This window comes from Pelmatolapia mariae, linkage group LG1, assembly GCF_036321145.2.
Source record: "Pelmatolapia mariae isolate MD_Pm_ZW linkage group LG1, Pm_UMD_F_2, whole genome shotgun sequence".
Lineage (NCBI taxonomy): Eukaryota > Metazoa > Chordata > Actinopteri > Cichliformes > Cichlidae > Pelmatolapia > Pelmatolapia mariae.
This window is the reverse complement of record NC_086227.1, coordinates 41,425,511-41,439,971: the sequence shown is the minus strand read 5'-3', so window position 1 is coordinate 41,439,971 and position 14,461 is coordinate 41,425,511.

Here is a 14,461-nt window from a genome sequence, read left to right as displayed (position 1 = left end):
AACTTGAATCTTTACTGAAGCTCAGTGTTAGACACTGAGTTCACTCACATGAATTTCACTCACATGTGCTGTACCAGTGTACCTGCACATGTGATGTGACAATAGAAGTGATTTGATTTGAGAGTTCAAACTCACTGCTGTAATAACTTATAATGATTAATATAATAACTATAATATTGGCCATATCATATTTACACTGACTTTAGTCTCATGAACAACATTGGCTAATTGTTATTTACTAGCTAATCCTAAATGACTGTTCAGTACAGATATGAAGGCCAACAATCATGTTTTACAGTCCTGTGGTCTCAGCCTCAGATACTTATTAAATCACACAAAGCTCGTGTAGAAACAAACACACGGACAAAATATGTTCTCCTTCATTTCTGTCAAACAAAGCTGTATGAAACGTTTCCAGCGGTTGGTGTTATGGTTGCTAGGCAACCTGGGCAGCGCGACGGAGGCTAGACCGTCCCATTTCACGAGCCTCGCACTTCCGGCCTTAGCGGTCTTTGAGTACGCGGCCCTTGAGGATCGTTGAGGCTGCGTACTTTAAGGCTGCAGACCCTGAATTGGGATACAGCCTTAATCCCTCACCTCTAAACAGCTATCTTCTAGGAGACACACTGCTGGCTAACGATGTCATGTGATCAAACAGCGTAATTTAATTGGCTGAGAGCCGCTCGACTCGATCTAGTGCTGATTGCTCTGGCTTGGGTCATTTAAGGTCATCACTTTTGCAGGTGAATTTTTGCAGTTGAATTTTTGCAGGCGAATTTTTTGCAGGCGAATTTTTGCAGGTGAATATTTTTTGCAGGGAAATTTGGAGGATAAAAATTCAGTGTTATAAATTCAATGTCTAAAAATAGTTGGATTCTGATGACACTATATTTCTTCCATAAATGAAGACATGGATAACGTTTTCAAAGTCTCTGAAGCAAAGTAAGTTTATCAAGTGCTCCAAGTGGAAAGAAACTATTTTTAACAACTGCATTTATCTGCTGGCAAAGACCACTCCCAAGTTCCTTCCAAGGGTATTTTTTTTTTTTAATCCTTAAAAGCCTAAGTTATGGAATTCAGGAAATGTGGGAATCATCTGCATAACAATGAAATCATATGCAATATTTTTTCTAAATTAGCGAAAAGGAAAACAATTAAATTGAAAAAAGACTGGGACAATAGGGACCCCACATGAGAACAGAGCTTTAAGGATGATGTGTCAGTCTATTTTAACTGAAAAGCTTTTTTTCTTAAAATAACAGTTAAAGTACTGTAATGCAGTTCCTTTAAATGACCTTTGTCATAAACCGAAGGTTCACCCAAGGAATTGACCCAAATGCAGACACACGAAAAATAAATATGTACAAGGATGTTTATTTTTTTTGATAACCGAAAAAGTAGCTTTTATTGAACAATACTAAACAAGTAGTGGGATGAATGCTATTGTATTGGCCTGATGTGTTTTATATTGATGTACCTAGAGGGACAACCCCAGATAAAGCAGTTATTGAACTCAGTTTAATATTCCTTTTACACATAAACCAAATTGTCCAAAATACTGCCTCTCAAAATGTTTGAAGTTTGGGGCAGAGCCAAAACATACGACTGTGGTCAGCTGGGCCGTGTCCACACCTGGTACATAATGAATCTGCACCAGGATACATTCTTGCTGTTCTACTTTGAAATAAGTGCAATCTGTGCTGTTCCATGTCTGATGCAGATTGACGAGGAATGAATTCTTATGATTGCAGCCTGCCAGGCATCATCTATAAAGATTTACCCCAGTTCTTCCCATACGTTTTTCAAATGGCTAAGTGATGGAGACACAGAATCCTCAATCGTGCCATATATGGCTGACACCAAGCCTTTATGCACTGGATTCATGTCCAAACAATCAATCCAGTTTTTTTTTTTTTTTTTTTTTTTTTTATAGAAAAAAACAAAACAAGAATTCGTCTTTGCATATCCGCGTACTTGTAGATACCTGAAAAAGTCAGTTTGTGGGACATCAAAGTCTCTTTTCAAGGTGGGTCCGTCTCCCCCGCAGCCTTGCCGCAGCCCATGCCCCACCACAGGTCTGCAGTCAAAAACAGGATCAGTAAATTATATCATTTCCATCTCCGTTCAGAAGTTTCTGGATTTCTTTTTTTTTTTTTTTTTTTATAAGACTAAGGCTGAACTTTATTTTTCCATGTTTGGCAATGTTCACATTCTGTTTAACTTGTTGCTTTTTTTGAAAAAGTGGTGCAGACTAATGAAGCAGACTAGTGACAAAAGTTACAAATAGTTATTTGACATGAAAGTTGTTTGTTTAAAACAAAAATTACTGAAGGATTCACTGAATGAGTTTATTATCTAAATAAAGTTGCAACTAGGCTTTTCTGTCATCGTTTTGTTTGGATGGGGCATGAAAATATTTCTACCTGTCATGTGGGGAATGATGTAAAAAGTTTGAGAACCACTGCCTTAGTGAAATTTTAATTAAATAAGCAATTGTAATTGTATGCTACACAAATGCCCAAGTACCCAAAATTATTTTTATTGACTGTGACGGGGGAGCTATTAAAAGTAGTTTGCCAAGCTTTCTCATTGATTGGTGAATAAAACACTTTTGGATAAGTGTAGTCTGTTGCCAGATACTTCCCTAAATTTTTTAATAAGGTTTAGAGCATTTAGATCATGGTGCTTTTTTGTGAAAGACAGAGAAGGAGGTTGTCCACATAAAGGGACAGTTTGTTCACTTGCCCGTCTATTTGTAGTCCCTAATCTTTATTGCCAAAGGCAATATCAAATAGTAGGGGGCTCAAGGGCAACCACTGTCCGGTACCACAGGAAAGAGAAGACATGACCTTATTGGTTTGTACGGATGTTTGTGGTATTGCATACAGAATGGTAAGCCAAGAACAGAAGACTGACCTGAATCCAAACTTTTATATATTCTATTCTGTCAAACGTTTTTTTGTGCATCAAGAGACATGAACACTTCAGGTTCAGAGTTATTACATTGATAGAGTACTGTCAAGTGTTCTGTCTGTGAGGTGCCCACACTTGAAAATAGGGCTGTTCGATATAACGATATATATCGGATGACGATATAAAAACGTCTATCGTTTCATTTTACGCTATCGTTTGTTTCGTGGTGTCGCAAAATAAACTGTTTACGGCAATATTTTTTCATCATTTTGATGGTCACTGTAGTGGCTATACTAATTTCTTAAAGTTCTCTTTCTCTTATATTTAATATAACCACACTACAGACGGACAAGCGCTTGTTTTTTTATGCGTTTTCGTTAGCAACAACGACGGTAAAACCACGGCGTGTCCGCTTGTTTATTTTCCACATAAACCTTTCACAATAAAGCTCAATATCCTGTTGAGGCTTTTCAAAATAAAACGAGTCACGTGAAAGATTCAGAGTATTAACGGATGAGAAGCAAAAAAGAGCCGCCAGGTGCTAAAAAATAAACCTTAGACTCAAACGTTAGAACAGGCTTTTCCCCGCAGCACGCTGTGTAATAAATACTTACAAAGAAAACGGCGGCCGTTACAACTTACGTCTAAAAATGTATCGTTTCATGCATCAGTTAAAACACTCGACTCCAGGTACGCGACGCCCAGCTGGAGACACTTCACGCAAGTCGAGATGCCCGAGATTCACAGAATTTACAGGAAATGTTACATTTTTGTAATTTATATCGTTATATCGACGATAGATGTCTTAATATCGGGATATGAGATTTTGGTCATATCGCACAGCCCTACTTGAAAAAGACCAGACTTTGAATTTCACTCAATTTTTGACCAGTTTCAGGTTCATTCAGTCAATCAGGTAGTTAGCCAGTTAGATCGCTGTTTTGCTAGATAGGTAGGTGAAAAACCTTTAAACAAAAAAAATAAAGAACATTTCATTAATCATTCAGATAAATTAAATGCATTACAGAATACAAATAAAATAACAAAAATATATACTGTTGACATGAGAAGAGAAAATGCTCTCAATTATGGAGACAGTCAGATGGTCCATTTATGTTTGATGTGTGCTTTATATTTGTGTGGCTGTGAATAAAGTTGGTGCGCGCTAGGGGGCGTATGCATTCATCAAAATGGCCGAAGGCTGATGTGTGTTTATTCCTCCCAAGTATCGTCGGTTAAGTTAGCCATGCACGTCAGATTTTCCTGCGCATTTTTCATATCTCTGCCAACAGGTTATGGGCCCAGGGAGCTAAGAAGTTTTCCAAAAAGAGCCCTATGTGTTTTTGCCACCGAGAGAAACGCCGCGACGTACTGCGCACTCGGTGAGGATTAGCATACCATGCTAGCGCCATGAGCCGATGAGCCGCTGAGTCAAATAGCCGTTGGGCTCGGCTAGTTTTTGATGGAGACGAAAACAAGTACGAACTATGGGAGACGAAATTTTTGGGCCACCTTCGTTTGCAAGGTTTAAGAGACATTATTTTGAAGCAGCCTACCGACGCGGAGGGACAAGAAGATAGAGCAAAGAATGCAGAGGCCTACGTGGAGCTGATCCAGTTTCTGGATGACAAAAGTTTGTCTCTTGTTATGCGAGAAGCAGCGGATGATGGACGGAAGGCGCTGGGGATTCTAAGAAACTATTATGCAGGTAAAGGGAAGCCTCGTATAATTAGCCTGTATACAGAACTCACTTCGCTCCAAAAGTCCAGCAGTGAGAGTGTGACTGAGTATGTGATACGAGCAGAGACAGTAATCACAGCCCTGAGGAATGCTGGAGAAACATTGAGTGATGGGCTATTGGTAGCAATGGTTTTGAAGGGACTGCCAGAATCATTCAAACCGTTTACTATCCATGTCACACAAAGTGAAGTTGAAGTGACTTTTGCTGAATTTAAAACTAAACTGCGAAGCTATGAAGACACAGAAAATGCACGCCGCAGCGTCAGATGACAACATCATGAAAGCACGTGCACGACCGAGCGACAATCCCACGTTTGAAAAATCGAATGACCGTGGGGCCGGCAACGCAGACATAGTGTGTTTCAGATGCGGACTAAAGGGACACAAAGCCAGGACGTGTCAGCGCAAGCAGTGGTGTAGCGAGTGTAAAAGTACCACCCATCGGGACTCGACCTGCAGACGGAAACGGCGGCAGGACAACGCACGGAAAGTTTCCGAGGAGTCAGGCAGCAAAGACTACACATTCCAGGTAAGCAGCGAGGATGCAGCGTTCCAGTCAGAGCATGGCATCAACAAAAAGGGTCTGATGGTGGACACAGGGGCAACTTCGCATATTGTTACAGATATAACGAAGTTCAGGAGATTCGACGACAGTTTCCAGCCCAAGTCACACTACGTAGAGTTGGCTGACGGCACTAAGTGCACTGGAGTTGCTGAGCAAAGAGGGGAGGCAGAGTTTTGCTTGATGGACAGCAGGGGGCAGTGCCACAAAACAACCTTGAAACAGGCACTGTACATCCCATCGTATCCACAAGACATCTTCTCTGTGAAAGCAGCTACCTCAAATGGAGCAACTGTGATCTTCAAGCAAGGAAAAGACACCTTACAACACAAAGACGGTACAAGGTTCCCAATATATGAGTACAACAGACTGTACTACCTACAAACAGTAAACACTGAAGGTAAAGACCAGTGTAAGGGTTGCTATGACATGCAAACATGGCGTGAAATTCTTGGTCACTGTAATTATGATGACATTCAGAAATTACAGGGTGTTGTTGATGGAATGGCAATCAAAGGGAAAACAGATAAATCTGTCTTGATAAATCTGTTTCTAGTTTGTTCAAACTAGAAACAGGGACCCTGATGCACGAGTCAAAACCGCCTTAGAGCTGGTACACACAGATCTAGCTGGTCCAGTAGACCCAGAGTCCAGAGATGGATATAGATTTGCACTATCATTCACTGATGACTATTCCAGTGCAGTGTTTGTGTATTTTCTGAAAAATAAGAGTGACACAGCAAAAGCAACACAGAAGTTTTTGGCTGATACGGCCCCGTATGGGCAAGTTAAATGTATCAGGTCTGACAATGGAACAGAGTTTATGGGAAATAAGTATCAGGCACTCCTTAGCAAAAATGGAATCAGGCATGAGACCTCAGCACCATACTCACCACACCAAAATGGTACTGCAGAACGCAATTGGCGCACTGTATTTGATATGGCTAGGTGTATGTTAATAGAGAAAGAGTTACCTAAAGAGTTGTGGACTTACGCAGTGCAAACAGCAGCTGTAGTGAGGAACAGATGTTTTAACAGACGCACAGAACAGACACCATATTTAATGCTGACAGGAAGAAGGCCAAACCTTTCCAGGATGCAGACATTTGGGTCAGTGTGTTATGCCTACAGGCAGAACAAGAGAAAACTAGACTCAAGGTGTGAGAAAGGAATTTGTGGGATATGACAAGAGCAGTCCAGCTTATATGGTCTACTACCCAGACAGTGGCAAAGTACAGAAGCATAGACTGGTGAAGTTTGAGACCAAAACACAAGACAAACACAGACTGACAAGGTGCCAGATGATGAGGGTGATTTTGAGACACCAAACAGGTTCACCAAGACCAGAGAAAAGACTGATGTGAGTACAGAACACACAGATACTCAGGAACAGATTCCAGTAAGCATGTCTGAGATGAGCAGCCAGTCACAGGAGAATGAACTCGACTGGGAGGCTGCAAGGTACCCTTCCAGAGTGAGAAAGAGGCCTGGGTATTTAAGTGAATTTGTTACTGGCAAGGAGGATTGTGATCAAGTACTCACAAACATGGATTATTGTTACAGAGCAATGTGTAACATACCCCAAACATTCAAGGAAGCAATAACTTCATCTAACTCAGAGAAATGGGTCAGTGCAATGGATGAGGAGATGCAATCACTAAGAGAAAATGACACATTTACCTTAACCACTTTGCCTGAGGGTAAGAAGACAGTGGGGGGTAGATGGGTGTACACAGTCAAAAACAATGTTGATGGATCTGAGAAGTACAAGGCACGTTATGTTGCCAAAGGATACAGTCAGAGGATAGGTGTGGATTATGAACAAAACTTTTTCCCCTACTGCTAACCTGACTAGTATCAGAGTGTTGATGCATAAGGCAGCACAAGAAAACATGCTTTTACATCAGATGGATGTTAAAGCTGCCTATCTTCACGCACCAATAGGTTGTGAGGTATTCATGGAACAACCTGAGGGCTATGAGGTGAAATCCGACACAAATGAAAAATTGGTGTGCAAGTTGAAAAAGTCGCTATATGGGCTAAAACAATCAGGCCGAAATTGGAACAAGTTGTTGCATGAATATCTGAGTGAGAACAACTTTGTGCAAAATCCTGCTGATCATTGTGTTTACACAAAGATGACAGAAAATAAGAAGGTGATTCTGATTATATGGGTAGATGACCTGATCATTGCTGCTAGTGATGAAAGTGAACTAACTGTTGTGAAGAAAATGCTTGCAGCAAAATTCAAAATGAAGGATTTGGGTAAACTGAGACATTTCATTGGTATAGTTTTTGACCAGAGCGATAACTGTGTAAAAATGTCACAAAAACAATATGTGGAAAAAATACATATACACTTCAGTAAAGTCATTTAACATAGACAAAAAGTTCAATATAATTTTTTAAACTTAAATGCAGTAACTATTTCCCAAAGCATAAACGCATTTCCACAATTGAGCTTCCATAGATCCCAAACATGTAAGCAGCAAATATGAGACCAAGAGCTTACCGATAGCCCGTCTAGCCCAAAATCCTCCTCACAGTGGAAAGTGGATTGTTCTTTGTTTGCTGTCCTCTCAGTATGTCGCACCCGGGTCAAATGACTGCTGCATGCATTTTAAGGTCTACTAGGCACGCCAGCCCTTGATTGCTCTAATTCAGCTCACCTAGCGGAGCGGCGCACACTAGGCCGCACTTAGTTGTAGATTGCACACAAGGTCTAATCAGCGGCCACGCGCAAGCAGCAGCACAGAGCAGGTAGTGGGCAGGAGGAGGAAGAGAAGAGTAACAGCCACACCTACTAGGTCAGCGCGACAAGTACAATGAAGACACGTCGCATATAGCTGGATATCTGCCTGCCTGCTACAAAGCCTGTCTCTCCGGGTGAATAAATTTGGGAAGAACACTTTCAAGTCTGCCAGCTAGAACTTTTGCCAGAAACTTACAATCACAGCACAGCAGGCTAACTGGATGGTACCACTCACATAGCAAGGGATCTTTTGATTTTTTAAGGAGAAGTGTAATAGTTGCTTGTGTCATAGTTGCAGGTAGGGCCTTCTTGTCTAAAACCTCCCTGAATAGTTTTAATAGTAAAGGGAGTAATTTAGGTGCGAACTTCTTAAAAAACTAGATGGGAAATACATCTGGGCTGTGCGCCTTACCAGATTTCAATGTCTTGATAGCCTCATTTATTTCTGATAGTGTAATATTGTTCTCCAATTTAGGTTTATCAGAGTCATCCGGAGTGGGCATAGCCAAATTACTGAAAATATCTTCCAGTAAGTCTGCATCACAGGCTTCAGAAGTACACACATTTTCATAAAATGACTTAAACTGAGTATTAATATCACTTGTGGTAGTAAGTATGTTTCCACATTCATCCTTTATGGCTGTAATAAAACCTGTGGCTGATTGCTGAAGTTTTTACTCATAACTGGGTCTCGTGGTTTGGTTTGGGAACCAGGGTGGGTGCTTGCCCTCTCTCTCCCCAGCATCTTGTGTTGCATCTCTACACGCCTAGACTGGGGGCGTAACAGATTCATTTAACTCAATAAAAATATCTATTTGTGTATTAATAAAGTCAGTAAACTTTTGTTCAGATAGTAACCTTGGGTTAAACCTCGTTACTGAAGAATGATGTGATATTATTATGCTGTGATAGTCTACTTGGATAACCATGGACAACAGCTTTTGGTCAATTAAAAAGTATTCTATTCTTGAATATGTTCTGTGTACTGGGGAAAAAAATGAAAACTGTTTGGATGACGGATATTTAAATCTCCAGGGATCTATTATTCCATATGTCTTATGAAACGTGGTGATGGACTGAGCCAATTTACTAAATGCAACAGACATTCCAGCTCACCAAAGTGGTGCTGGTCAGTGCTCAATTTACTGAGGGCATGATAAGAACTTAGCAAAAAGGGCAGTGGAGAGAAAATATAGCTGTTATGGTCCTGGGTTTTTTGACCCAGCAGTTTGTGTTTCTTACTATTATTATGATCTTGTGTTCTAGTTTATTCTGATTATGTACTTAGTTCTCAGGGTTTTGATTCTGTGCTGCCTCTGTTTAGTGTCTGCCTGTGTGTCTCCTCTGTTCTATGTCTGTATCGTGTCTCTGAGTCCCGTCTATTTCCTGTTTTACTTTGAAGGTCCGTGTCTGACGTTAATGTGTTCAGTTTCGCACCCTCCCTGTTTTGTCATGTTAATTAGGTTCAGCCGTGTCTACCTCCTGTGTGCCATTTCATCGTGTCCCTCTGTGTGTATTTATAGTGTGTGTGCTACCTCGTGCTTGTCACTGGTTCGTCTGTGTCATCTCCCTGTGTCACCCTGTGCTTTCTCCATAAGTTTCTCCCTCCGTGTCTTCCTGGGAATTCCGGTTTCAGTTCTGTGTTGTTAGTTAGTTCCCAGTTTAGGTTTTTGCTTAGTCCCCGTCCATGCCATCTCCGTTTCTGTTTGTATCACCAACCATAAATACAGCTCATTTGCATCTCAGCCATGCCTGCATCTTGGGTCCTCTCTCTCACACACCACATGGTTGCTGCAGCAGCCGTGACAGTAGCCCCAAAAGGGGGAAAATGGGGAAAAAGGGCATAAATAAAGAGTAAACTGAACCTAAAAAAAGTTACAGCAACAATAACTATGATAAAAACAACAAAAGATAGCCGGTCTCGAAAAGAGACTGCTATCCTTCCAGTAATACCTGTCACGGTTTGCAAGGCAAAACCGTGGACCCAGGCACAGAAAATGATGCAGGAGAGAATGTTTCAAACTGAAAACGAGCCTTTATTTGTGGCTGAAAAGAAACACTACAAAAACAACCTGTAAGAAACCTAAACTGGGGACCATTAAACATAAACCGGGAAACTTAGAACTAATAACCTAGAACCTGGAAACATAGCTGGAGTCACACTTGGGCAAAGAAACACTAGGGACGATACACAGAATAACACACAGACACTCTGATGAAGATCAGAGGTAACCACACACTAAATATACACACAAGGTAACAAGGAAATGGCACACAGGAGGGAGACACAGTTGAACCTAATTAGACAAGACAGCGGGGAAGCAAAAGAGAATACATGACCTGCGACACGGACCTACAAAGTAAAACAGGAAATACAACTGGCTCAAGGACACGGATTTGAGACTACACAGGGGACATGGAGTATGGGGATCAAAACCTAATAACTAGAGAAACAAAACAGAAACCATCACAATAGCAGTCAAACCCCAGATGACAACAAAGATCAATAATAATACAGAAACCAAAACACTGGGTCACAGACCCAGGACTGTGACAAATACTGGTCCATTTTCTCAGTATTCAAACTGTTTAAATGCTTACCATGTTAGTCCACACAAGAACCACTATGTAGATTATGATTAGTTTCAGTTTCAATATTATTTTTATAGCACATTTAAAAGACCAAGGTAAAGTGCTGTATTGCGGGATTACAACAATAGAAGAACAAAGAAAATACCGTTATCTTTACAGAATAGTTACAGGCAAGTGGCATGGCACAAGCACAGACCGGGTATAAGCTAAAATCTAATTTGACCTAACTTTGGAATTTTGAGCTGGCATAGAGTAATATAACAACACTTCCCAAACTCCCAAACTTAAATGAGACTTTGAAAGGTTTCATTGTCGTTATTATCTCGTACCGGCCATTCATAATTACTCCAAAGAAAAGAGGAAAAAAGGAGTGAACAGTCACAGTCATGGATACTGTAGTAATCCTCAGTGTTGCTGTGTGCCTCAGCCAGTAGTGGACTCCATTGCAACTGCGAAGTAGATTCTTCACCTCGGTAAAGGTGGCACACTTTTTACTCACAGCCTGAGTAAAGTCCAGGCAGGATGCAGATACAGTCACCATCTGTGGTTGTCATCAGGTGGTTTAGACATGTGGTGAGGAGGGACAGTGGAAATACTGGATGTTGATGATGGGGAAGGAAATGATGAAAACTGCAGAGATGATTCAATTGGATTTTGAACCTTATCAGTATTTAATGCTGTTTGACTTTAGTCTCCTGCATCCAGATTTTGAGTCTGCAAAATAAAACACTCCACATTCCACACAGTATTATGACAATGTCACTTTTTTCTCAATTTAAAAAAAAAAAACAAAAAAAATGTTTGCAGAGAAATCTTTTTTTCCCCCTTTTTTGATTAAAAAGATATACTACATGAAAATGGTAGATGAAATAAATTTTTGCTATGGTAGTAGTTCATATTCTGTCACTGTCAGTTATATACATTTATATTTATGTTTATATCTTGACAAAAATGATATCTCTGTCAGCAATTTAACATTAACCAGAGTGAACCTGGGTAAAGATAAGACAAGATAACCTTTATTAGTCCCACGTGTGGGAAATTTGTTTTGTTACAGCAGTGGACAATGCAAAGTTACAAAGAAAAATTAAAATAGAGTTGATAACCAAGTGTGCGAGGATGTCTTATAGCTACCCCATTTTCTCCATCTTCTGTACAAATTCTTGCAGGGATGAATTCAAGGTAGGTGCCAAAAAGTACGCAGGTGTGGTTGGTAACACAGGAGTAGTAACAAGAAGAATACAAAATTCCTAACATCTCTCAAATCAGTTTGGCTATTCAACATCTGATTGGATATTAAGGATAAGTTGGACATCTTAAGCCAGAAGAAAAGAGAGTCTCTTATGTGAGCACTGACTATTTAATAAAAACTGACTACGTAATTTGTATCAATTACAACTAAAAGTTTCCTTTATTCACTTGAAGTTTTCTAACCCCTTGAAGAACATCTAACTGCACGGACCGCTACCCAACATACATCTCATCATTTCTCTGCCCTGCTCTTTCTGTTTTCATGCCAGTCAAGAAGACAGGCCGATGTGTGATTAATGCTGTGAACACAGGTGAAATATAGAGGTTTGAAACAGACAAAGAGGGTAAGCACTTTGTAATTTTATTTTTAGCAGATTTTTGGGGTCAGGCAGCAGGTGTGATACAGTGACATATTAATGATTGTTTAGAGTGATACTAGCTGCTGACCTTCATATACCTGAAGTCATTATTTTGACATGTGAACTGCAATTCAGGGTAGAAATTATTTTTTGGATCATACAATCAGCCTTAAACCAATGCACAGTCCTCAGTAAATCTGAGCTTGTGCACTCTAATGTCAGTCACAACAGTTTAACATATGAAGTCATAATCTCATCCTTGTTTAAGTGGTGTGTGCCCAATTCCTGCAGTGTACTGTATGCTGCTGGATCAATGTCACACTGTTGACAGTCTCTGTATGCAGCTTTCATACACTTTCAGCACAATTAAAAAAGCCCTCCTGTACAACTGCTAAATCTGCGTTCATACCTACATTCTATGTCTCTGTTCATTATCCTTGAGTATGGAGCATAACCCTAGTAATATTTTACTCTATAATATTCTTAAGATAAAGCAACTGGAAACTCATTGAGACTCACTGATAGAGTCTCCCTGGACTTTTTGTAAGAACACGAAGTAAACCTTTCAGAGCATGCTATAGACAGAGTTCACGTTCCACCACATCAGTGCAGTTGCTCACTCTATTCTATTCTCACCTATAGCCACAAGCTCTGAGCAGTGACCATACAAGAAGCAGAAGTGAGCATCACCTGAAAGGAGCCAGGGCTTTCACTTAGAGAGAAGCTCATTCATTCAGGAGGAGCTCAGGGCACAGCTGCTCCTCTTCCACATACAAAAGGAGCCACTTGAGGCGGTTCACCATCTGATTGGGATGCCTCCAGGACTCTCCTAGATGAGATGGTTCATGTCCAGAGCAATGGGGTAGACCCAGGACATGCTGGACACATGTCTCTCAGCTGGTTTGCCTCAGTGCCCCTGAGCAGCAATCTCAGGGCTGCTGAGGATACTGTGGAAGCTGGACGGGAGTGAGACAGGTAACAACTACCCAACCCCGTCACAGTGACCATAAATGAACAGTGCTGAAAAATAAGAATATTTTACAAATTATTTAGGATCAAAGACAATGAATTCAACCAGAAGTCTGCATCTGCATCTGTGTGAACCTGGTTTCAAAAGATGTCTCATTTGTCAGTTTGAGTAGAGAAATTAACATTTTAACAAGCCTACACTGCTTTCTGTCTGTGTTTAATATTGATACTAATTCACTTAACTCGCTGGCATGTTGGAAACTTTAGACATTGGCTGCTGGCAGAGAAAAAAGGAAGAGATCAGTAGCTCTCCAGGTGGAAAGCTTTGATCACTGAAAGACACGCTCAGATACTCAGAGCCACGACCTGAAGAGCCACATAGTGAGAGGGGAAATGGGACTAAAGCAGCAATGATGATGAGACGAGGTGAAAGACTGCAGGCAATGAGAATAATCCGCTGGTCTTTAATTAAAACTTTCTAATGATCGCCGGCAGAATGAGGGGGAGAGACAGAAATAAAGAGATGAAAAGTATTTTCCTGTCCCCTTTATTCCTTACATTGAACCACTTTTCTATCCTTGGCTGCTGTTTCTAACATTACGCTAACACAAAGCAGGCAGCAGTTTAGAGAAGCTCAGAGATAGCCATGCAACCCTTTAATCCATGATACCCAGCTGAGAAGAAATTCACACCATATAAACAGATTTTTGTTCATTAAAAAAAAACGTGACCCATTTTCTTTACCTCCCATAATACTATACATACATTGGGCATGGATAGGAGGACTCCAGTGAGAGAAAGCATGAGGCTAGTTAGTCTTTACAGTTCTATCTGTAGAGTATGTACATGTAAATGAAGTGTTATACATTAAAGACTAAACAACTGTTGAGCAATCTTTCGATTTTGCATCTATCTCACCTGCAAACATGTAAATGACCAATTTCAAACAAAAGTCCTGTGTTGAACATTAATGGTTCACGCAATTCATTCAATCCTTGTCAGTAAATGTAATTACAATGCATTTTAAGCTTGTCTCATATCATCTGATATCATGTTATATTAGAATATCATTGTTGAGAGAATAATCTGTACTGGAAGCAAAATGGACATCCACACAAACTTTTCAAACACAAGACCAGTGCTTTATTCCTGTTCCCCATATCAGTTATGGGGATATAGGTAGATGAGTCATTCATCGTTCATCATCATCATCTCCCACTCTCCCTGCAGATCTATGAACCTAAATCTGACCAAATACAGGGAGTCTTTAGTCCCCAGATCCCTTTTAGTTCAGTGTCTTCATTCATTGGAGTCAGCAATGAT